The sequence below is a fragment of the Sciurus vulgaris genome (assembly GCF_902686455.1).
Source record: "Sciurus vulgaris genome assembly, contig: HiC_scaffold_624_arrow_ctg1, whole genome shotgun sequence".
NCBI classification, from domain to species: domain Eukaryota; kingdom Metazoa; phylum Chordata; class Mammalia; order Rodentia; family Sciuridae; genus Sciurus; species Sciurus vulgaris.
This window is the reverse complement of record NW_027632395.1, coordinates 248246-274734: the sequence shown is the minus strand read 5'-3', so window position 1 is coordinate 274734 and position 26489 is coordinate 248246. Positions and strand designations below refer to the sequence as shown.

The 26489-nt window shown below is 34.6% G+C and overlaps 1 long non-coding RNA gene and 1 pseudogene across 2 annotated transcripts in view; both read left to right on the top strand.

Moving 5' to 3' along the window:
• The window catches only part of LOC306652862 (cyclin-dependent kinase 17-like), a 139875-nt pseudogene extending 130701 nt beyond the window's left edge, over window positions 1-9174 (top strand). Inside the window, exons 9-11 of the transcript XR_013766776.1 lie at window positions 5427-5519; window positions 6047-6173; window positions 9066-9174. The product of XR_013766776.1 is annotated as a cyclin-dependent kinase 17-like (transcript). The remainder of the gene's footprint in view (window positions 1-5426; window positions 5520-6046; window positions 6174-9065) is intronic.
• Window positions 1-26489, top strand: part of LOC306652863 — a 325125-nt gene that overhangs the window by 205676 nt on the left and 92960 nt on the right. The window lies entirely within an intron of this gene.

Here is a 26489-nt window from a genome sequence, read left to right as displayed (position 1 = left end):
AAGTTCTACATTTCTCTCTGATATTTTCCTGGAACTGTGTTTCAGAATTACCTGATATGAGGACCCCACAGCTGGCACATCTAATGTCTCTTGAGAATCTAGTGAATATAAGTACTTGGGTCTTATCTTGTTAGACAGCAGACTTAATTTAAGGAGTATAGATTTTCAGAGAAGTAGCTGAGTGCCCTTAAGATGGACAAAATCTCCTGGGGTGCCCTTCTCCAAAATATATTTCAGTTGTTTCCTGACCTTGGCTACTGTGAATACTGTTATAGTGAAGATAAGAATGCAACCATTTATTTAACATACTGATTTCAAGTACTTTGGAAATGGTCCAGAATTATTATTCTTTTAGTTTGTAATGAACTTTCAAATTTCAAGACTTTTTAAAATTGGTTTTACCAAATTCATTTCTAGCAGTTTAAAGTGTTTCTTTATTCCATATCCATATAATTGGGGTACTTTTTATTCTTCCATTTTTTGATAGTAGCCATTCTAACATCTGCACTCAAGTCACAGAAACTTTTATAGTTGAATGGTGCACTATATTTAAGATGCAAGTTTGTTAGAATCAAGGCTGTCTTATACTCACTGAAAGGTGATGTGATCCTATTTTATAATTAAACAGAGACCTGTTCTTTTAACCCTTTTTCTTAGCTCCTTGTGGAGAATTTAGCTCATGGAAATGCTTGCATACCAATATGGAGTCTCTTCTTTGTGATATACTGAGATATGCACGTGTGCTTTTCTCATTGCTCCCAAAGCCTGGAGGTTTAGGATGTAGTCCATTGAATGGAAAAATTTGAATTTCAAACAAATTCCTTACAGAAAGAATTGCTTAGTCCTGGAGTTATTAGTGAGGTGAGCTGAGGGAGAGAGCTCATGGAGTACTTCACTTCCACTTGGTGCTGAATAGAAAGAAGCTCAACTATTAGCAACAGCCTTTTGCAGATTATGCTGACAAATGACTTAGAAAAAATTGGGACCCTTGAGTTTTAACTCCTCTTCCCTAGTCCCATGAAATAAAACCCAGGACTCTTACATTTTCCTAGAAAACCACTCCTTTTCTCTGATCTTCACAGTCATATATATCTAGTCTCTTTGTGTGCACCAGTTAAACTAAAATTCAAACTAAAGGAAATTTAGAATTAATTGTGCTATATTTATGACCCAAACTGTCTTCCTCTACTCAGAGGAACAGTGGATTTAAATATCCTGTTCCAGTTATAAGGGTCATTGCCCAAGGAATGCTAATATATTAGTATAACCCAACCTTACCTGATGGTAGATTTTTTTTACTTTTTATGCCTCTAATTAATTTATAAGTTTAAGACAGATTCAAAACAGGAGTAAATATTGATTTGTCATATCTGTGAGTGGATCAAGAGTCAGGAGGTTCATATTTTGCTATATTTTTATAATCATTCCTATTAATATCTGCTTTCTGGTGTGTGGTGCTGGGGTATAATTCCAGTGTTGCACACATTCTGCACATAATCCCAACCAGTGGTCTGAGCCTCTAGTTCTAATATCTATCTTTTGTTTGGATTGTATTATTTATTCACATTAAATACTTTTCTTGATATGATTCTATTTATATGGGTCTTTTTATTGCACTTAACAATAAAAACAATATTTAGATATATATGAATTTACCTATCTAATTTTGTCTATTGTGATTTCTTAGTCTTTATATTACTACAATATTATAATTTTATAACATACATTAGTATCAGGTAATGATAGCTGGTACTTTGCTTTTATACTTCTGAGAGTTCTTGGCTAATTATATATATGTAAAAACTTCCTGGAGAATTTTGAATGTTTTTGCATTGTTCCCTTCTTTAATTTCATTGATGTATTATTATAGTTGACTTGGAGTAATGGTCTTCCTTATGATAGTTTTACCATCTATACATAAGTTGAGCAATTGGTTCTTTGATGTACTTCTGTGTATTTTTATTTTCTCATTCTGCACATTTTAAAATATTCTTACATATGAAATACAACATTCATGTGACAACTTTATAAAATACACATTTTTTTTAGTATTTGTCAAACTGAATATAAAAAATGTGTCTAACTTCTAGAACCATTATTTTTAACAGCTTATTATTTATTTCTTCCTAAATATACATCCCCTTTAACCATGCACCTGGGTTTCAACTCAGGAGGAAAATGTTGATGTCTTCATATGTCCAGGTGTTGTAATTTCAGTCTCTGTTTCTGGTGGTGGTGTGTCATGTATGTTTGATTAAAAGAAATTATGCACATGGATAATAGCAGTTTAAACTATATTATTCTCTTTATGAGAATGCCTTTCTTCCACATGTTCATCAATACTATTTAACTTTGTGTATGTGATGTGATTTTATTTTTTATTACCTAGTTTCTAAAGATTTTTAATTTTTTATGATTATGGAACAGTTATAAATGGCCTATTTAAAGTGAATATTCAAGTCTCTTGTCTGCTTTTCTTTTTGCAGTCTGTAGTTTTCTTCTTATAAGTGTTTAATTATATATGAGGTAATTAGGTCATTTGTCCTTGTATCATTTCATGGAATCATTTGATGAATGAAATTTTTATTTTAATATTATACAATTTATGAATTTTAAAATATTATTTTGTGTAATTTGAAAATAAATAACTTTTTTGTTGTTCTTTTTCCCCTTTTGATATTGGGAATTGAAACTGGTATTCTATTACTGAGCTATATCCTCAGCTATGTTTTAAATTTTATTTTCAGACACATTTTGATAAGTTTCTTGGGTTGATCATAGACTTGCGATCCTCCTGCCTTAGCCTCTAGAGTACTGGATATTTAGTTACGTACCATCACATGCATCCTATCTCACTTTTTATGTCAACTTCTGCCAGCTTCATATTTTCTTTTATAGTTCTCTTTTCATAATTCTTTTATTTATATTTAGTATGTGAAAATGGGTAATGTGGTATGAGTAAAGCATACAATAGAATTTTTACTATCATATAAATATCCCCATATCTTAGCATTTTTCTTTGGAAAGAATGCCATTTTTCCTCTTTCCTACACTACAATCTCTATGATTTGAAACTGTCTAAATAGCAAAAGACTTATTAAGAGTTTTGTCTTGAGTTCCATCATGTATTAATTTTATCATGTGTTTTACACTGATTGCTTTAACTTTATAACATCAGTCTATTGTGGCATTATGGTGTTTTGATCAGTGGTAGACTTCATGTACAACAGTGGAAGGGATATATCAAAGGGCGTCACCATGCAGTAATCTGTCCCAACTAGATACTTGTCATTACACTCAGGTACTTGGAAAAATAGCAGAATCATCTTAGAATAAATTTCACAGAATATATTCACTTCAAATGAGACATCATTATATATATACATATATATGTAATAACATAGTTTATAATTGATAGTTTTTTCTTTTTGAATTATTGAATTTATTAGGGTCTCTCTGAGTTACTAAGTGATCACTAAGTTACTGAGGCTGTCTATGAACTCTTGATCCTCCTGCCTAATCCTCCTGAATTGTTTGGAATGCATGCTTACTACACTACATCTGGCTCATTTGCTTTCTAAAAGCACCATCATTGACTTTGGTGATTCTTTGTTATGTTTATTTTCAATATCTTCTAATTTTACTTTTTTGCTAAGGATTTTCTTTACTCTTACTTTTATAAAATTTTTTTCATACTATTGAGATGGATGAATTGCTAATAAATTCCTAGTCATTTTATGGTTTGCTAATTTATTAAGATATGATTTGTATTCCCAGTCATTTGGGTTTGCTTTTGGTTTTTGACTTGAGTTGGTATCTCCTTTGATTGGTTTTTCCTCTAAGGTAGTTCCTCGCTTTGCTGATCTACCTTTCTGTTTTCCATTTCCTCCACATGTAATATTTTGTTGAGAATGTTCTGTAGCACAGGCTTTCTATTTGTAAATTCTTTTAATTTTTGTTTATCATGGAAGAATTTTTTTTTTAATCTTCAAATCTTAAGGTTACTTTTTTGGGCATAAGATTCTTTGTTAACAACCACTTTCTTTTAGTGCTTGACACATGTTGTCCCAGACCCTTCTAGCTATTAGAGTCTGGGCTGAGAAAACTGCTTATATCCATATTGGTTTCATCCTATATGTAATCTGATGCTTTCTCTTGTAGCCTTCAAAATCCTATCTTTATTTTATATTTGAGGCATATTCATTATACTGTACCTCGGTGTGGATCAGTTGTAATTTTGTACATTTGCTATTCTGTAACCCTCTTGCATTTGATTTTCCATTTCATTCATCAGGTTTGGGGCATTTTTAAATATCAAGTCATTGAATAGGTTGCTCATTCCTTTGGTTTGTATGTCTGTGCCTTCCTTAGTTCCAATAATTCTTAAATTTGGTCTTTTCATGACTTCTCAGAGTTCTTGAAGGTTTGTTCATGATTTCTTACCATCTTCTCTGGGCAACTTTATTTTCAAGATTAAATATTTTGTCTTCATTATCGGAGGTTTTTTCTTTCAAGTGATCTAGTCTGTTGGTGATGCTTTCCATTGAGTTTTTTTTAGTTTATTGTTTCCTTCATTTCAAGGATTTTCATTTTTTTCTTGAGAATCTCTGTCTTTGATGAAGTGATCGTTTCCTTCCTACAGTTGCTCTTTCAACTGCTTATTGGAGTGATCATTCCATTGCCTGCATTTGCTCTTTTATTTCATCCTTTCCTTTATAAATCATTTTAATTATATATATTCTAAAATTCTTTTCAGACATTTCTTCTACCATGCTGTCACTGGGTTCTCTGAATGTAGAACCCAGGTTTGTTTGGAACATTTTTTTCCCTTGTTTTTTATGTTGTTCTTGTATCTTCCCCTCTAGCAGTGCAGATCTTTGATGTTGCAGTTTCCCCTCTATAGGCTTATAGTGACCCTATAGGTTTCCAAAACCTCTTCTTTAAGGGGAAGTTCAATATTAGCAGTACCCAGTACACATAGTATGCAGCCCTAAACTAAATAGCCCCTTTGAAGTTATTAACAATATTGTCATAAAAAACAGAGAGGATGAGTTCAATTATTATGTACAGTATAACAGATAGATTTGCAATAAGGTCTGCAGTTTCTAATGGAGGATAAAAAGGACAGAAAGCAGTGTAGGATGTAGCTGTTAATAGGATAAGAAAAGAGTGTATAGAAGTTCTAGACTGTAGAAAGTGTGAAAGTGTAATCAAAAGAAGTTGGTTGTTAGCATGACAAAAGTGAGAGAAAGACTCTGAGAAAACAGGTAAACAAAAGGAAAATAGAACAAGAAAAGTAAAGAAACAAAAACTTACAATTTTTCAAAAAGGAAAAAAAAACCTGCACTATAACAGTTATGTATTATTCAAAATTCCCATTCTTTAGTAGCCTGCTTCATGAGAGGTACATGACAATGAGTTTCCAGTTTCCAGCAGGCTTCTCAGGATGGGATTTGTCCCACCCAAAGATGGAAGCTTCCACGTCTGAGATAATCCAAGATGACCATACTGGCTTACAAGTATGTTGACAAATGGGGATCTGCCGCTCAGGGCATGGGTGTGGTTGTTGGTTGTCCTAGGGACAAGGTGTGGTTGGTTCAGAAGGGGTCCTGGAGCACAGCATGATCAGTGTAGTTCAGGGTTCCTGGATATGGGATGTGGTCCGTTGGTCTGGGCATCCTGGTGGCAGGATACATTCAATTGGGCTGAGTGGTCTTGGATATGGGGCTTTGTAAGTCCATCCACAGGTCCTACAGGTACTGGCTGTTGTCTCAAAATTGTGGCAGCTACTTGTAATGGATTCTGTGGGTACTGTGGCAGTGAAATTCCAGGCAACAGCACGCAACTGGGGTTCCCTTGGTGGTCTGCAGTTGGTCTGCAGGCTAATAGTAGACAATCACCTCTTCAACAGAGGTTCTCTGGGCAATCCAAGACCTGATGCTTTGAAAGCCTCCTCCAGTCAATCCATGGTCTGAAGCCACTGTCAGATAAAATTCAGGCTGCTTCCTTCTCCTCTGTACTCTTTATTTACCTATTCTTATTTCAGGAACTGTTGACATTCAGGGATGTGGCCATTGATTTCACTGAAGAGGAGTGGAAATGCCTTCAGCCAGCTCAACAAAACTTACAGAGAGATGTGATGTTAGAGAATTACAGCAACTTGGTCTTCCTGGGTATTCATAACTTCCCTTCACAATTTTTAATTATTATTATTTAATTTTCTTCCCTTGATGAATATCTTCTAGGAATTTCTCTATAAGAATGTGTTTCAGATTTGTGCTTTCAAGAAAAATAGGGCACTTTTGGTATAAATAAAATGTTATTGACATTCCTGTTAGTCTTTGATCTCTCCTTTTCTTGGTATTTTATTTATCCTTCACTTTAGAAAACTAATATGAGAGTAATTCAATGATATAAAATATTGTGGCCTGCACTTCTAAGAAGAAACAGTTGAGAGGCCCAAAATTTAAGGAAGAATCCAAACTTTAAAATATGATGGACAAGTTATCTAGCAGAAAAAAATTTCAGAAGTTTAGGTTTATTTCTCCCGTTATCATTGAATATGTACTGTCCTATGTTTATCAGGTTTTAAAATTCTTTAAAATCTTCTATGTCTACAGTGATGTCCCAGTTCATTTAAATTAACCACCCAACTCCCCTTTGCTAGTGAGTGACAGCATGATCTAAAATTTCTATTATTTGTGGATCTCCAGGTGAAAATGTGCACATTTTTTGAAAATTCTAGGTCAAGCCATTTTAATAAATTAATATCCTAAAGCAGTTTAACATTATTCATATATTTATTCATTAAAATTCACTTACATGTGCTCTTATAAATAGATACTTTTTATTGATTTTCTGTGAAATGAAAGTCATGTTTCACAATAAAGGTTCTTTTTTTGGCATGTAGTAAGAGTTGCAGACTGTAGTTATGTGAAAGCATTTGTAAATAATATATCTATGGTTGGTTAAATTTTTCTTTCCTTTATTCTTTCATTTTATAGACTACATTTTATATTGTAGAAGATGTTTCCTCACTTCTCATAACACTGTTTTATTTTTGTCCATATTTTATGAATGACAACTTCCATTACTTCATAAACTAGAACATTGTTGGAATTAAGATATGCATGATTCTTGTTTCTATTGCCAATAAAATTTTATGTTTTTACTTCTTTGTATAAATAGTATACAATTTTAAATGAATTTTGTAATTTTTTCCAGATTGATTTTTTATCCTGTGTATATATATATAGTAATGTAATATTTTTATATGTGAATGTAATAGTGATAGAATCCAAGAGTACTCTAATAATGAGCTATATCCCCAGTCCCTTTCTATTTATGTTCGGAGAGAGGATCTCACAAAGTTATTGAGGATGGCGTTGAAATTATTACCTTTCTGCCTCAGAATTACAATAGTAATTCTGGATTATATGCATGCCCTTTATATAATTCATGAATTTGTTCTTATTTACAGGATGAAGACCATAGTATTTTTAAAGATACCTTTCAAACATTTTACAACTCTTTTTACTTTATATGTTGTTGTTTTACTTTTATGTGTTGTTGCTTACACCTCAAAAGTCAATAAATATATTTTCATGTAAACAAGTGCTTATTTCTGTCTTCTACACTAATGGCATTCTCATTTATGTTCAGACGGTTTTTTGAAGGTTTGCTTTTTTAATTTGTTTTTATTTGTTTTATATATGTAGAGTTCTCCCATGTTTTTCTTTGTGGTAGTGACATATTTCTGTTAACATAGTGTACTGAAGATTTATCCTGATTATAGATTTTGCAAAAATTTAGTACTTTTTAACTTGAAAAATACTCTGTGGTTTCTATATTCCAAATTGCTTCATACACTCATTTCAAGTGATATTTTGTTTGCTTCCTCATTGTTGCTCTGTTGAATAATGCTGTAATAAAATTATTTTGTGTTCAAATGTCTTAATTTGTTGTTATTACACTCAGAATTCACTATGTCCATCTGTCTTAATTTATGTCACTATTACCAATTAAATATTACAGTTTTTATTGTTCTCAAATCATAAAACAATATTCTCCCAATTTTGTTTTTATTTTGAATATTTTTGATATATCAATAAAATTTTGAGATTCCATAAAATTTCTAGAATAAGTTTTTTCTGTCTTTGCAAAAAATATCATTGGGAGTTTGAGGGACATTTACATGGATTCTCAAATAACTTTGAGAAGTACAAGGGTCTTTTAATTTTATTTTTCAGTTCTGGAAAAGGATTATGTTCAAGACTGTTCAATCAACTGCCATATATCTGTGGATTTTTGAACATCTTTTCCACTTTTGATTTCTAACATTATTCTCTGATGATCACAAAATAATTGGCATCATCTAAGTAATATTGCCATAGGCTGTGCAAGGATTTTATTTTCTCTCAAATTTGTTTTCATGTAAAATCTTCTAGACACACACACACACACACACACACACACACACACATATATATATATATATATTTTTTTTTCCTCTTTGAAGTTTTGTCTATATTTCTTCTTAAGATTCCCTACCCTCTTAAAACTTGTTGAATACCCATTGTATTATCACCAAGTATCTACCTGTTATTTCCAGATCTCTGTGTCTTTGGAGACAGAAACCAGTTTTCACACAATCTTCAAAGAAGCTAGAAATATTGGTGTATGTTTTATATTTCCATTATTCTACTGAAAGTGAAGGCAGCTTACAGATTTTTTTCCTAATTTCACAATGCTATATAAGAAAGGAGGAAAGACTTTGGTTGATTAAAGAAAGATACATTTCTTTCCTATATTATATTGCTCTCCATAGAAATATAGTCATCTTTGATTTTGTGCTCTCTACAATAAATTGTGAAATTTTTATAACATATTTGTGACTGTACATTTTTATGTAACATGTTTCTGAAGTAATGATTACCCTGGTTTACTAATCTGCTACACTGCTGATGCCCTGACATTGCTAACTCTGCTATAATTTCCTTTTATATATATAAAATATATTCATCCCAGTCTACTAAATAATTTTCTTAAACTTTCATTTATTTCAGGAATGATGTCTCATAATACCAAAGAATTTTCACCAGACCAGGGCATAAGACATATATTTCAAAAAGGGATTAATGGAAAATATGGAAAGTGCAACCTTGAATATTTACAACACAGGAAAATATGGAAAAATTTAAGTGAGAGTGAAGAACAGAAATTATATTATCAAAAACCATGCCTCATTCACCAGCAGAGAATTCATACTGGAGAGAAGTTGTGCAAATGTAAAGAATGTGGCAAAACTTTTAATGAAAAAGCAGACCTTATTCACCATCAGAGAATTGATAATGGAAAGAAACCTGACCAATTTACAGAATGTTGCAAAGCTTTACATCGAAAATCTTACCTTACTCAACACCAGAGAATTCACACTGGAGAGAAGCTCTATCAATGTAAAGAATGTGGCAAAGATTTCTATCAAAGATCATACCTTACTCAACACGAGAGAAATCATACAGGAGAGAAGCCCTTCAAATGTACAGCATGCAACAAAGTTTTCAATTACAAATTGTACCTTATTTGTCATCAGAGAATTCACACTGGAGAGAAGCCCTATCAATGTAAAGAATGTGGCAAAGCTTTCTGTCAAAGATCACAACTTACTAAGCATCAGAGAAATCATACAGGAGAGAAGCCCTTCAAATGTACAACATGCAACAAAGCTTTCAATTACAAATCATACCTTATTTGTCATCAGAGAATTCATACTGGAGAGAAGCCCTACCAACATAAAGAATGTGGCAAAGCTTTTAGTGTAAAATCAAACCTTACTTGACATCAGGGAATTCATACTGGTGAGAAACCTTAGGAATATACAGATGGTTGTGAAACTTTTAATAAAAAATTATGACTAGCTACCAGGGAAATCATACAAATGCAAAGAATATGATGAAGCTTTTAGTGGAAAAGTACACATTTCTCATTAGCAAAGAAATCACACTGAAAAGAAATCCTATAAATAAAAAGAATGTGACAAACATTTATTTGTCAATAATTATTTTTAATTGTTTCCAATTAGTTATATATGACAGTAGAATGCATTCAGAAAAATTGTACATAAAAGGAGTACAAATTCTTCCAGACTACAAGTGTTGCAGACACAAAGGTAGGGTAATCACACATTTATTCAGGATAATGATGTCCAGATCATTTTACTGTCATTCCCCTCCTTACACTGATTCCTTTCCCCTCACTACCTTCTACAAAATCCAGACTCTTCATTCCACCTACCCCCCATTATGAATCACCATTTGCCTGTCGGAGAAAATATGTGTCCTTTAGTTTTTTGGGTTTCACTCATTTCACTTATTGTGGTAATCTCTAGATCCATGCATTTACTAGAAAATGCCATATCTTTCTTTTGCTTTAAGTGTAAATAGCATTCCATTGTCTGCATATACTACATTTTCTTTATCCATGCATATGTTGAAGGCCATCTAGGTTGTTTCCCTATTTTAGTTATTGAGAAATGAGCTGCTATAAACAATGATGTGGCTGAGTCACTGTAGTATGCTGGTTTTAAATCCTTTGTGTGTTTATATCAAGGAGTGGGATAACTGGGTCAAATGATAATTTCATTCTGTGTTTTCTCAGAAATCTCAATAAAATTTCTAGAATGATTAAATCACTTTGTAGACCAAGAAGCACTGTATGAGTGTACCTTTCTCCATATATCCTCAGCAAAACATATTTTTTGTTTTATTTTTAAAAATATCATTGTAATAGGAGTGGGATAAAATCATAAAGTGGTTTTGAGCTGCATATCTCTAATTGCTAGAGATGATGAGCAATTTAATGTTAATTGATCATTTGTAATTTTTCTTCTGTGAAGTGTTGGTTCAGTTTATTACCCCATTTCTTGATTGAGATTTTTTTTTTTTAATTATTTTTTGTGGTGCTGGGGATTGAACCCAGGGCCCTGTGCTTGCAAGGCAAGCACTCTTCCATCTGGGCTACATCCCCAGCCCTGATCTGGTTATTTTTGGTGTTAAGTTCTTGGAGTTTTTTTTTTTAATATATATTCTGTATATTATTGCTTTATCTAAGGTGTCTGTGGTAGATTTTCTTCCATTCCATAGGCTCTCTCTTCATGTTACAGATTGTTTTCTTTGATGAGAAGATTTTTATTTTGAGTCCATCCTTTTTATGATTACTTGATTATTCTTCTTGTGTTTGGTGACTTGTTAAGGAGGTCAGCTTCTAAATTGACTAGGTAGAGATTTGGTCCTACTTTTTCTTCTATTATTTGCAGTATCTCTGTTTTAGTGCCTATCTTCACTCACCTTTGTTTTGATTTCTCCACAGGGTTATAGATAGAGTTATGATGTTATTTTGTTATATATGAATTTTTATTTTTCCCAGCACCATTTTTTCAATAGGCTTTTTTTCAATGTATGTTTTTGATGCCTTAATTTAGTATGAGAAAACCCTATTTATTTGGTTTTGTTTCTGTGTGTTCTGTACCATTTTACTACATGTCTATTTTGGTGCCAATGCCATGCCATTTTTGTTACCATTAATCTCTAAGCCTGCACTGTGATCCCTCCTTCTTTACTCTTCTTACTATGTATCACTTTGGCAATTCTGGGTCTCTTGTTTTGCAAATAAATTTCACAATTGCTCTTTTTAGTTCTGTGAAGAATGTCATTGGTATTTTAGTAGGAATTACATTAAACGTGTAACAGTCTTTTTTAGTATGATCACTTTAACAATATTAATTCTGCCTATTCAAGAGCATAGGAGATCTTTCCATCTTCTGAGGATTTCCTCCATTATCTTATGAAGGATTCTCTAGTTTCCATGGTAGAGGTTTATCCCCTCTTCACTAGGTTGATTCCCATTTTTCTGAAGTTATAGTGAATGGACTAATTTTAATAATTTCTCCAGTTGATTCATCACTGATGTATAGAAATGCACTTGATTTGTGTTATTGGTTTTATACCCTGCTATTTTTCTGAATTTCTTTATTAGGTGTAGAAACTTTCTGATGGAGTTTTGGGTCTTTTAAATGTAGAATTGTGTCTTTGGAAAATAATGATATGTTACATTATTATTTTCCTATTCATATCTCTTTAATTTTTCATCTGTCCAATTACTCTGGCTAGAATTTCAAGGACTATGTCAAAGAGAAGTGAAAGAGGGGATTCATTTCCTCTTCCAGTTTTTATGGGGAAGGGTTAATTTTTTCTTTATTTAGAATGATGCTATCCTTTGACTTAGCATAGAAAACTTTCATAATGTTGAGCTATGTTCCTACTATCCCTTGTTCTTCTAGTGTTTTAAACATGAGTGGATCTGCATTTTGTCGAATGTATTTTCCCCATCTATTGAGATGACCATAATGTTCTCAACTTTAAGTCTATTGGTGTGATTATGTTTATTGATTTCCATATGTTGAACTAACCTTGCATCTCTGGGAGGAACCCCATTGAATTGTGAAGCACCATCTTTTTAATGTGTTTTTGTATGTGATTTGACAGAATTTTTTAAAATAATTTTTGAGTCTGGTTCATCAGGGATATTGATCTGAAGTTTTTACTCGTTCATGTGTCTTTGACTGTTTATTTTTTTATTTTATTTTTTTCTGTATCAGCACAATTCTCATAGAATGAGTTAGGAATGGTTCTCTTCTATGTAATGTTATAATTTCAGGAGTATTGGTGTTAATTCTTCTTTGAAGGCATTGTGGAACTCAGCTGAAAATTCATCTCTGGTATGTGGCTTTTCTTGGTTTGTACAATTTTGATAGCATCTTCAATTTAATTGTTTTTATTGGTTTGTTTACATTGTGCATGTACTCTTGATTCAGTTTGGGTAGTTTATTTGTCTCTAGAAATTTGTCAAGGTCTTCATAATTTTCTATTTCATTGAAGTATACATTTTTAAAATAATTTTATTTTCTTCTGTACTTCAGTAGTGTCCACCATGATATTCCCTTTACATCACAATTTTAGTAATTTGGGTTTTCTCTCTCTTTCACTTCAGTGTGTAGCTACGGATTTGTCAATTGATTTCTCAAAGAACAAACTTTTAATTTTCTGAATATTTTCAATTTTTTCTTTGTTTCAATTTCATTAATTTCAGCTCTGGTTTTAATTACTTCCTGTCTTCTACTACTTTTGGTGTTGATTTGTTCTTCTTTTTCTAGTGATTTGAGATGTAAAGTTAGGTCATTTATTTGTTGACCTTTAATTCTTTTAATGAATGAACTCAATGCAGTGATCTTTACTTTTAGGCCTGACTTCATAGTGTTCCAGACATTCTGATACATATTTTTTAAGTGTTGTCACTTACCTCTATGTACGTTTTTAGATTTTTCTTCTTGATTTCTGTTGCAGTCCATTTGTTATTTAGGCTCCAGGTGTTGGAGCAACTTTTATTTTCATTGTATTATTGATTTCTAGTTTCATTCTCTAATGATCTGACAGAATGCAGGGTAATATTTCTGTTTTTTTGTATTGGATAATTGTTGCTTTGTTTTGTAACATATGGTCTGCTTTAGAATCCATGTGCTGCTTTTGTGTACTTGATCAATGATGAATGAAATATTCTATATATGTCTGTTAGGTCTAAATTATTGATTGTATTATTTAATTCTGTGGTTTCTTTGCTTAGTTTTTGTTGGAGTATCTATCCAGTGGAAAGAAAGTTGTACTAAAGTAAGTGAGTATTATTGTTTTGTATTCTACTTGAATCTTGAAGTTGAGAAGAGTTTGTATGTAGATGCTCCATTTGGGGGGGATATTTATTTAGGATTATTATGACTTCTTCATGTATGATTCTCTTAAGCAGTATGAAATGTCCTTTATTATGCCTTCTAAGTTTGGCTTGAAATCCACTTGATTGGATATGAGGATGGAAACCCCAAGTTGTTTATGAAGACCAAATAAGTTATATGTTTTTTTTTTTTCCCAAACTTTCACCTTCAGTCTGTGAGTGTCTTTGAGTGTCTTGGTTGAAAAATCATTTGAAATCCAAATTGGCTTTTCCCTATATGTAATTTGATTTGTTTTTGTCACAGATTTTAAAGTCTTATATTTATTCTCCATGTCAGTTATTCTTATAATTTGCTTTCGTGTGGATTTGTTGTAATTGTGTACACTTGTGGTCCTGTAAGTCTCTTGTATTTGATTTCCTGTATCGTTCTTTAGATTAGGAAAACTATCTATTATGTTATTGAAAAGACTGTTCATTCCTTAGATTTTTATCTCCATGCCTTCCTCTATTCTGATAAATCTTAAATTTGGTATTTTTGTGTTATTCCATATTTCTCAGAAGTTCTGTCCATGGTTTTTTCCATTTTCTCTGGGTGGTTGAATTTATTTTTAAGGGTATATATTTTGTCCTCTTTGTCTGAGGTTCCAACTTCCAAGTGGTCTAGGCTGTTGGTGATGCCTTCTATTGAACTTGTAATTTGGTTTATTGATTCCTTCATTTCAAGAATTTGTGCTTGGTATTTTTTTTTCATAATTTCTAATTCTTTATTGAGTTGATCTTTCATTTCCTGTATTTTTCTTTGATTTCACTCCTTATTCTATACTTTACTTCACAGGTCAGTTTGACTACGTACATTCTAAACTCCTTCTCTGGCATTTCTTCTAATGTGTTGGCAGTTGGTTAAGCAAATAGTGTCCAGCCTGCTAACTCAGTTGCCTATCCTATGCTTTATACAAGATCCCCTGTGCATAGTGAAAGCCTCATTGGCCAAGATTATTATAAGAATTTTATATTTTCTTAGACATTGTCAGGAGGCATGAGAAAGGCTGTCTCACAGGCAGTGTTAAACCAGGTTATGGTTACTGCTTGGCAGTAGATGAATGGTTAAGATTGAGGTCTGCATCATTCACTAGTGCAGTTGAAGTAACTGAGGTCTTTAGTATCTTCTCTTGGTGTCTGCAGTGAGCAGAAGCTGTGCTTCTATTGAAGGTGTGTGTGAGATAAGGAATTATTTCTTTGCCAACTGAACAGCCATAGAATGGTGGACTCTAAGAATGACTTCATTCCACTTCAGTTCACAATGTGGTGTTTAATGGCAACAGTTTAATACTCTGTGTACCAATTTTTCATTTTAAATAAAATGTAACTTCATTTTTCATGTACAGATCTAGTGACAATAAGGCATTTTTAAAGAAATATTAACCTATTATATATCTTAAGTCAGATGCTCATAATTGCATTTCACCAACTCTAATAAATGCTTTAATTAAAACAAGGATAATTAGAGTTTTAATGAGCAATAAATCTGAAGTTTTCAGTACTGGAATTTTAGTTGAATCATACCTTCTCCTTTCCAACTCTTAAATTTGTGTCCATGTAATGTTTTGAAATGGCAACAGTCATAAACAAGAAGCATTTTAAGTGCTTTTATTATGTACTATAAAATAGGGATTCTTTATTGCTGCCCTATCTATGTATACACATTGCAATTCTGGGTTAATTTTACTAACTGTAATCCTTGGAGGCAAAGAAATGGCTCAGAAATTTAACCACAGTGATTTCCCATACTGAGCAGTGAATATTTATCAGATTATTAGGTAAGTATTTCTTGAATTAATTAATAAATAAACAAGATAGCACATGACATCTGGAAATGTGGTGTTGAATGAAGTACACTGGAATGAAGGATTCAGTCTCAACCCTGAAAATAGTGACTTTGTGACCTTGGGAAAGTCAGATAACTATCCTCAACAAAGCTGAGATAATGGGAAACCTCAGATGAAGGTAGTAGTAGCTGCCCTCCTAAGTTCTTGGAGTTATGATTGCAAGTATTTATTTGTTGAATAAAATTGTAGGTAGGAAAACATGCTTTCACCTGTAAAGTACATATCATGTGGTGACATTATTATTTCCATGCCCATCTCTGCTGATTACACTCTAATTAGACACATGAATATACATTAGTATTCAGAGTCACCTGCTTCTTATGTCCTTCAGAACTGTTTTTAGGTAGATTTTGCAAAATAAATTTTCAGGCTTTTTTAAGTGCTGCCTACCTCTGCAGACTGTTAGGAATTATACTCCATCAGCCCTCCCCTTCCCATCTCCCACTGTGACAATGTTCTTGGGAAACTGAAACCATTCTAATATAGGCTGGGTAATTAGGGAGGCATCACAACTGTGCATCTCATGTGCAGTTCATTACCTAGTCAAATATGAGTGACTTTTATTAGTTTCTTTGTTGGATCTTCAGTGTAAGATACAGGTCATTTCATCATTTGTTCACTCACTCATTTAAGAAATAGCTAATTATGCTCATGTAATCTATGAAATTTAACTCTTAAAACTCCAAATTCCCTAAATGGCAAATGTGTTTTGATCCTGGCCAGGGGCATGTTGTAACAGGGAGTTGGGAAGATTTTGCAAGGCTATGTAGTTGAATCCAGAGGTAGGCATGGCCCTTATGCACAACTTCTGATAATGCTCCAGGATGCCTGTCACATTTAAGGAAGAACTAAGTATCACTGGGATTCAGTCTGTACTGGCACTCAAAAGAGTGTTCATCATGATGATCTGATCATATCTCTTCTTATCCCAGGTGTTTGGCAGAAATATTGGCCACTAAAGTTTTATTCTCATACATAAAAATGTGAGGAGAGGCTATTCTCTCATCCCTGGAAAATAAACCCAAGAGAAGAGCTATACTTGGAGCTCAAAGTGCTGAGTATCTCATGCCAGGGCATTGGAATTCTTCATGGTCAGGTCTGCCAGAAGCTTATAGACTGGAAAAAAAGAAATCATTTGGGCATGGGCAGGGTCAAGTGTATTAAGGAGATAAAGGTAGGCCACTAAAAGTTGAATGCAACAGCTGATGTATTTGGACACTCTTGTGCAGGATGGGTGGCCACTGAGGTAGAGTTCTTGGAAGTGGATGAGGCACATTACCGTCTCAGAGTGAATGGAAGTGTGTGAGATCTGAATAAGTATGGAGAGAATACTTGGTTAGAGTGATAAAAGTGACCTTGAGACCCAGTGGTCCTCCTCAATCTTTTTCTGATTTTAAAAAATCCTAACTTAATATTTTGTGGATTTTTTTTTCATGCAAAGTGTATATACAGCAGTATTTTGACTATCTAACATGAACACATCTTATCTTTTAATTATTTTTTCCAGACTGCATTTTGATTCATTGTACACAAATGGGGTACATTTTTTGTTTCTATGGTTGTACACGATGTAGATTCATAAAATTCATGTCATCATACATGTACGTAGGGCAGTGATGTCTGTCTCATTCTACCATTTTTAAAACCCCCTTCTCCCACTCATTTCCCTCTACATAATCTAAAGCTCCTCCATTCTTCTATCACCCCATCCCCCACCCCCATTTTATATCATTCACTTATCAGGAAAACATATTTGACCTTTTTTTTTTTGGTATTGCCTTATTTCACTTAGCATGGCATTCTCCAATTCCATCCATTTATCTGCAAATGCCATAATATTATTATTATTATTTAAGGCTGAATATTATTCCATTGTGTATCTTTTTGTTTGATGTGCTGGTAAGGATGGGATGGGGTGGCAGATCCTTAGGAGAATGGAAACTGGAAGCAGGGTGGGAGACATGCAGTGAATTGGAATTATGTGGAGCCAAACACTTCTTACTCACCTGCAGGACCCCTCTCATTCTTCATGGCATACTCTGAAGGAAAACAGATGAACCCTTATCAAACAGATGTTGTGGATAACTGGATATGGAAAGAAAATGACTAGATGAACGAAAGCCAAATTATATGTTAAAGGTGGATATTGGGATGAACCTCAGCTCTTGAATGGGAACTTTCTGGTCATTTTTGTGAATGCTTGTGACATGGTTCATCTCCACTTTACACAATTGTGGCAATGTGGCAGAAGGCACTTTGTGCCAGGTCTCTGGTGTTGTGATGCCATTTGCAACTAGGGTCCAGTGCAGAGTCTTAAGTTCTAGGAAGTTTCTTTTCTACATTCGTGAAGTTCAGGGATCATGAACTGGACTGCCCAACACATAGAACTTGTATATATGTGCATAATTATCAAATACTGGCACAAATCTTTGAGTCTTTTGTGAATTACCGAATTTCTTATCTGTGAAATCATGTCTCATGAGGGCTCATGCTTTGCTGTAATCAGAATAACCAAAGCCTAGCTAGGTCTAATGGTTTGATTATTTGCTTCAAAGATGGTCCCTAGTATCCAGCCTTTATTCAGTGTGTAAGTCTCACCTCTGTGCAAGGCTCTGAAGATTAAAAGATCAATAAAATGGAATCAGTCTTTTGGACTTGTGGTCTATTGAGTGGGCTATAGCTGCCTCACAGCAGTTCATCTCATGTACTTCTTTTAGACTACAGCTTTATTGAGTTGTGATCATTCCACCATGAAATTGACTTTATTCACACATCCACACTGTTGTGCATGTATACAACTGCCTATCAGAAATTTTCCTTTACTCTTAAAGAAAACCCTGTTCCCATTTGTAGCCATTCCCATTATAACTCTTCTCTAGCTCCAGAAGCCATGAGGCTTTGTCTCAATGATTTGTCCATTCCGAACCCTTAATACAGAAGTAATATTCAGTGCATGGCCTTTTGACACCATTCATGACCTTCAGTCACCTCTCTTTTTCTTTCCTCTTACCTTTTTTGGTCATTATTATACTTCACTGAGTCATTTCATTGGTCCATTTTCTGGTCTGAGATCTTTGGAGTAAAGAAAAGCCACTCCTTCCTTCAACAGGTATTTGTCAGATGCCTCCTTTATGTCAAATTCCATGGGTTTCTGTTCTCACTAAATTCACAGTATGCTAAAGGTAAAATGATAAACATAAGCAAAACACACAAGAATGTAATCAAATGATCAGAGAAGGACTGTCCAACGATAAAATATTTATACCCAAATTTGAAAGAGGACTCAGTGACACAAAGAGATTGGGTTAAACAATGGGTAAACCAGTTGGAGCCAGTTTGTCAGGAGTCAGATGAGTTCCAAGGTTTGAAAGAAAGCAAGAATGGCTGCATTGCTATTAGTAGGGTGTCCCAGGTGAGAGGAGCAGGGCCATGGTCACCTGGCTCTTTTTTGTGTTAAACAGGTTTGGATTCTTCCAGGTGGAATGCTATGATCTGATTTGGTTTAAGAAAATCTGGCTGCTCTTTGAATAATGAAATGCAAGGGTCAAATTGGAAGAAAATACTTGGAAAGATTCTTCATGTGTCCTACCCATTGGCATTGGCAGCCTTGGTTAAGAAATGATAGAAGAAATGAACCAGAGTGGACACATCAAAAAGCTTTGCCAAAAGGAGAATGGACAGGTTTGAAAGATGGGTTGAGTATAAAGTGGAATCAGGGCCTAATTTGAGCTCTCTGGTATACATTTCTCTAAAGTTAAGAAATCTGGATTCAAATGACTTTGAGACATGTATGAAAACCCTAGGCAGAAGGATTAAGTGGATGTTTACATACACTTATGTATAGAGCTCACAGGAAAGCTGGGACTGGATAAGCAGATGTGGGATTCATCAGTTTGGAGGGAGTACTTGAAACCATGTTAGTAAACAAACCCTTCTAGTGGGAGATTCTAGAGAGAAGAGATGCAAGCTCAAATAATCTACATTCATAAAAGAACAGAGATAAGATTCCACACAAGTGCAGCTGAGAACGTATCAGGGGAGCCTGGTTGCATGCAGTCAACAGGAAGCAGACTTTTCAGCTAATTCCAGCTTTATTGAGGAGTCTTGTGTCAATAGGTTGTGAATTCCATATAAAAGAAATGAATAAGAAATCAGCAAATCAGAGGCAGAGTTTGGAAGGTATGAGAAAGAAAAGTGAGAAGAGAGGAGGGGACTGGGGAGCATGTCTTTATAGCATTCATTATCTTTGGGTAAAACCTGAACATAACAGAATCAGCTCCAGAACCTGGTTGAGAAAACGTCCAGATCCACCCTCAGCAAAGTTATAAATTGAAAAGGCCCCTTGGTATAGAGGGTAAAGAGGGGTGGGAGGGGTGGGGGGGAAGGGAAAAATAACAGAATGAATCAAACAACATTACTCTATGTAAATTTATGATTACACAAATGGTATGCCTTTACGCCATGTACAAACAGAGAAACAACATGTATCCCATTTGTTTACAAAAAACAAAAAAAAAAAAAGAAAGGGCCCCTTGGGAAAAAGGTTCTGTAGACTGATTAGAATGGTAAAAATATACAACCATTGAAGCACTAGTTCATGCTTCGTCCATATTGATTTTTCATGTTTTAATGATTTGTTTTATTGCTTGCTGGTGGTATACACTGTTTTAACTTGGAAGGTTATAAGTGAGGGGTATCCTTAGAATTTTCTTAGCTTTTGAGAGCATGGATCTTTCGTTCTTCAGTCCAGACTTGCCCATTATTAGAAAAGACAAATTATGATATCTGAGAGATAATTTATGTCCTCTGGTGATATATACAATCTTTCTATTTTATAATTGGCATCTATAACTTAATGCATGAACCAATTTTGAGAATGGCCTATGCTGAGTTATTTTGGTGTTTAGAAAATCACCTTTGTGAAGACTGTGCTCATGGTCTTTTTAATACTTATCATTCAATCTGTGAAATCACTGAGAAACCATTATTGCCCAATTTAGTGATCTAAGTTATCATTTACCTGTTCTCTGTAGAATTTGGCATTCTCTATGCAAATCTATCATCCCTAGTACATTGAAAAACTAGGTCACTATCAATACATTTATTAGCTTTTTCTTAATTTTAAAATAGACGAATAATGTGGAATCATAATCTTGTTTGAAGCTGCTATATGTGGGTTAACCTTACTGAGTTAAACTTCAGTTAAATTTAAGAATTTTATCTATATAAATAAATATGAAACAATATTCACATTAATTAATTTTGAAGGGAAAGAGGCATTGGTACCCTGCCTTTGCCTTATCTTTGATGCTTTATTTTGGGTAGACTGTCTAGCTCTTTAGTGCTTGACCTTCACCTATTATACTCTTTATGAATTTGAATAAGTTGTAAATTCCCTGAATATAATTTATTCACTTTTTTACAATGTAAAGAAGTAAATAATTGTGGCAGTCATGAAATTTTGATAGCATCTAGTGATTAAATTTAAAAAAATTCTATTTCTGAATTTTTCATGGAAAATATCCCTGATTTAGTACAATTTTGTTATCTTACTATTCTTCTTAACATCTTTAGGAATATATAACTAGTAAATATTCAAAAGAGTAAATGATCAAAGTGGTAGCTAAGAATATGATCTTGGAAATCAGACTGCATGTGTTTGAATCCTGTCTCTGACACATAACAGCATGTGTCCTTGGGCACATGACTCAGACTCTCAAGATAGTATTTTTTCCATCTCTCTGAGGACATAAAGCATACCTTTGCCCAGTGTCTCTAAACTGTATATGCTACCCCCATATTATTAGATTGTTGCAGTGTCATATATTTTTTATCAAATAAGCTTGTTTTATTTAGTAATGGCTGCAAAGCCTATGTACAGTGATGCAAAGGAGACACCAGGGTATAAAATATTAAGAATGGATACATTCCAGTAGTCTGTGGCAACACTGAAGCTACCTAGAAAAAATTACTGGGGAGGATGGTAGTGTTCATGGTTTTAGACATCCATTGGGAGTCTTGGAACATATCCCTGGAGATCAGGGGTGGAGATTCTATATCATTACTTCTTTGCATGTTTCCAACAAAGGTAGGGACAGTGGTGGAATTATTCTGTTGTTAGTACAAGCAACTCTAAGAAAGAAAAATTTCATTTTGTGTATTTGGTTACCCTCATGCAATCTGGAAGTCTAAAACTTATTGCCTTAATCCTTTTGTGAACAAGAGTCCAAATTCTTAATAACAGTATGTAGAAAGGAACTATTAGTACTGAAATTCTGTGAGATGAGTTGTAGCTTATGCAGGTTTTAAAGATATTATCTGAGCCAGGCTGGGTGGCACACACCTGTAATTCCTGTGGCTCAGGAGGCTGAGGCAGAAGGATCACAAATTCATAGAAAATTCCTGGTATGTTCCTTGGTATGGAACTGGGAGAGAGAAACTTGCCTTCTCTTTGCTTCCTTTCCTTGACTTACATATTAATATTTAAAGTGAAGCAAAAAAATATTTTGTCCTCTGTGTCCTCCACATGTGTCTCATGCTAGCATGTTAAAGCTATGTAATCTACCATAAGTGTGTGTGACTGCACAGATGCACATGTGTGCATCAGAAAACAACTACACCCATTTGATTTCTCTTTGGATTTTCATAATTATATATGATAGTTTTAATTTGATAATTAAATAATGTTGTTCACATATTTTAAAACCCATTTGAGTGTAAAATTATTTGACCTTTGCTGTGTCTCAAGTAAAATAATACTAATTTTTAGTGTATGATTTGTAATGAAAATAAATTATCTCACATCAGAGAAATAAAAATCCATGTTTTTTCTCTCTAAGTGCAGTAGTTTCAGGTGAAAAATAAACAAGATGAAACTTGTTTTATACATACCTTTACCCTTTTAACATTTTTAACTAAAGAAAATGTTTAAGAAAATGGATTTATTCTTGGGACTTATCTCCTTTGTCTCCTGGTTTTGTTGCTTTACTGTGAATCTTTTCTATTACAAATTTCTGCTGGTATTGAAGGATTCATTTACCACCAAAAAGGATAAGAGGATGAAAGAAAGACTGTTTATACCATATGTCTAGAGGTTGTGTGTGTGAGAGCAGGGTAACCAGCTCAGTCTAGTTTATTCTAAATTGTCTCAGTTTTCACAGTGAATATTTTCTTAGTCCGTGGGCAAACCAATGCGATTGGCCAACCTTCCTGTTTATGGCTCCGAGGGTTCAAAACTTGCTTTATTGTAATTGTGTCTTTTCTTCACTACTGTTAAAACTTCTACATCTTAAAGGAAGTAGAAGAAGTAAAAAAATCTAAGATTACCTAACTATCCTATAAATGCTAGGCAAGGCTGAAATTTTTTGTGAACAGATCTAATTTTATTTTTATAGCATTTCTCTTAGTAATCTATCATTGTCACTATTAAAAGAACTTGCCGTTGATTCCATTTATAGAACTTTATTGAAATATGCAAATTGCAGGTTACTGGGCATTAGTGAAGTAATGGAGTTTCAAAGGTGAGTGGACTATAGAAAGGCAGATCAAAGGAGCCTTGTGGCCATGAAAATTCTCTGCCTTTACTCTGTCACAGCACCCTTCTGATCAGGTGTCCAGTGTTGATTTTACAGGCTGTTAAAGCTTCAGGAAATTGTGTAAATGAGACATAGAATCTGTGAATTATTACTACTTAAAACTGTTTGTCTGTGAATCTCCAGTTATTCAAGAGCTTAGAGAATGGGAATGGGAGGAGAAACATGATACCTTCTAACACTATTAGAAAACATTTTATTCCAAAAGACTAGATGGTTCCTGAAAGGAAACTCCTGTAGAAACTATTTTTAGCAGTGTATTAAGAACTTTAAGACTTTAGATGACTATTATGGTGACAGCACAGTCTGCTTAATTCCTGTTTGATGCTTTGCACTCCAAGTTCAGCATATCACTATTTCAAAACTGCAGATAATTCTGAGTACTCCTTATGGATGTAATGCAACTCCCTCAAGCCCTAAAGTGCAGTGAAGTGAACAGGAAGCCCTAGTCAGTACAGTCTGATGATGCAGAACCTGAGCTTAGAGAACAAACCAGGGTTCACATCTCAGTTCCAGGGTTCACATCTCAGTTCCACCTCCTCTTGTTTATATGATCTTTGGCAAATCAGTTATTGTTTTGGGCTTCATTTCTTACATGTACTATGAGATCAGAGAAGTCAGTTTGTCTCTATCATAGGATTGTTATGAAGAATAAATGGGACATTTAAAGAATGTCATAAGTGCTCTGCAGATGCCAAAATTACTGCTCTTATTACTGGAAACATGTGTAGTAGTGGTGCACAGAAACCAAGAGATAGATCTCATTTTGCTTTCAACAATTGATTTTTAGAAAGCTGCTTAGCCTTCCATGACTTCATCATTTTCTGCAGAATCTCAGTATGTCTGAGTAGATGACAGGTCAACAATCTTCCAGTTTCCAATTTCCTGGATAATGAGGTGAACATTTTAGTGTCAATACAGGCATGGATAAAATCACAGGCTTGATTCTTCCAGGCTTCAATTTAAATTTTGCCTCTGCCTCAGTTCTGAGCCATACATTGCTCACTGCCCATTCATAACTTGTTCCCTCTACTTTCCTACAAGAATGGGGTTTTTCTCTGAACAGTGTGTGCAAATCACAATTACTACTACTTTTCTACTTCTTTTGTTACTACTACTGCTACTCTACTCAAACTACATACCAAGAGGCAAATATACATTGCCCCACCCTCTGCCTGTCTTGTATTTCTCTAGTAAAATTTTACTGGAGAACATCACTGATTTGTTTACATCTTGGCTGAGATTCTTCTTCAGTTCTATGATCAGAGTTGAGCAGTTGTGGAAGAGAATATGGAGCCTGAAAAACCTACCTCTTTGCTATCTGGTTCTTTGAGGAACATGTTTGCTAAACCCTCATCTAAGGAAATTATAACAGCTGTGTCCTTCAGCTTCCTGTTTTTCCTCCCACCTGTGAGGATTTTATGGCCTGTGTTTCCCCTCCTCCCTTTTCCTGTTGGGTTGTATTAAGTTGTTTATAGATGGTATTTGCATCAGATCTGTCATTTTGCTGCCACCATTGTTCTGCACCCCCCACCATCTTACAACCTAGATTGTTAGCCCACAAACTTCCTAATCAATCATTGGTCAGATTGTTATTACCCCACAAAATTCTACTACCTAAGAATAGGTCCCCCACCATTCTCTCTCTTAAACACTTGTATTCAGACACTCTACCTCTCTGCTTAATAAAATGTCTTGTGTGTGTTCCCACATCAGGAATGGTTTCTGGGTGCTTTTATTTGTGCAATGATTTGGATGTGCTCTTCTGCTGCCAATTAGATAAGTGAAATCCCATCTGTTGTCCCAGACCCTCTGATGCTGGTCTCACATTCCATTCACTGTGACACTTGGTTGCATATTCACAACAAGCTTCAGATTGGTAAGTTTCCCATAGGTCGATTTGAGCACTCCTCTGCTGAAGTGAGACATGACTGTTGGTCTAGTACCCTTGAGGCAGTTGAGGAATAGGGGTTTCACCTGCCTTGACTTTTACAATTACAGTTGGCACCCTTAGTTGACCTTATCTGATGGGTGGATCCCAATTTTTATGGTGGAGATTCCCTTTCTGGGTTGAGGCTCCTCTTTAATATTTCTCTCAAAATTTCTGCCACCAGGTCCTTAATCCCCTTGCCTTTTTCCTGGCATGCACTGATGGGGGTGACAGCTCCCATCATGTGCTGTCTTCTCATCTGCAGTCAACTAGTCTCTGACCTTGGGTTGCCTTAGACACTGACTTGGCTATTTATCAGTCTCCACCATAGGATCTGGGTCCTCCATTCTGGCAGATTTACCACTGAGGTTTCTACAAGATAATCTTAATCCTCTTCACCTGGCCTACAGCCACCAAAATTTTATTCAGTTGTGTAATGATATTTGGCCACAGTATCCTTCAGATAATCAATCAAAATGGTCACTTTATGGCATACAACTTCTGTGAGTCTTGCTGTTCCTGCAAACCTGAACACCTTCTTTTGGCTTCTTCTCCCTTCCTAATCCCGTCTCCTTCTCATACTCTGACCCAGAAAATGATCTACCCCCATAATGGTCTCCTGCAGCAGAGGTCCCACTGGCCCTTTCTCCTCTGTCTCCTTTGCCCTGCTGTGTTTGGACTTCTGCCCTGTCTACTCAGTCCTCCTGCCACAAGGTCTCAAACACATGTTCTAGTTCCCCTGTGGGAGATTGCTGGTGTGGAGGGAGGGTTGAGAGTCCACATTCCTTTCTCCCTCTCTGATCCTTCCCAGATAGAGAAGCATCTAGGTTCTTCACCTCCAAACTCTGCAAACTTCATTGAGAAATTTCAGTATCTTACATAGTATTATGATGTTAGATTATAAGTTGCCTTTTTCTGTACACCCTAGACTCTCAATCACAATCTCCATTTACCTTTTATGTACCAGATGGTGGATATCAATTAACCTAGAAAATTTTGCCTCAAGGATTTGGCAATACCCCTCACCTGTTCAGCCAAACACAAGCTAAGAAATTAACAAGGATTAAAAATCTCAAGGCAGCAATTTCCTTTGCAATGAATGTTATCTAGCAGGCCGAGTGAGGGACCAACAAGAGACTGAAGAAAAAAAAAAAGAACTGTCCATTTAAAACTTCTTGGATGAAAAACAGGAAAATTGTTTTACAACTCTCACTCATTTTCTCCATCACCCTCTTTCTCCCCTCTTTCTCTCTCCTCCCCCTTGTGCATGTCTTCTCATTCTTATACTATAATTAATGGCCA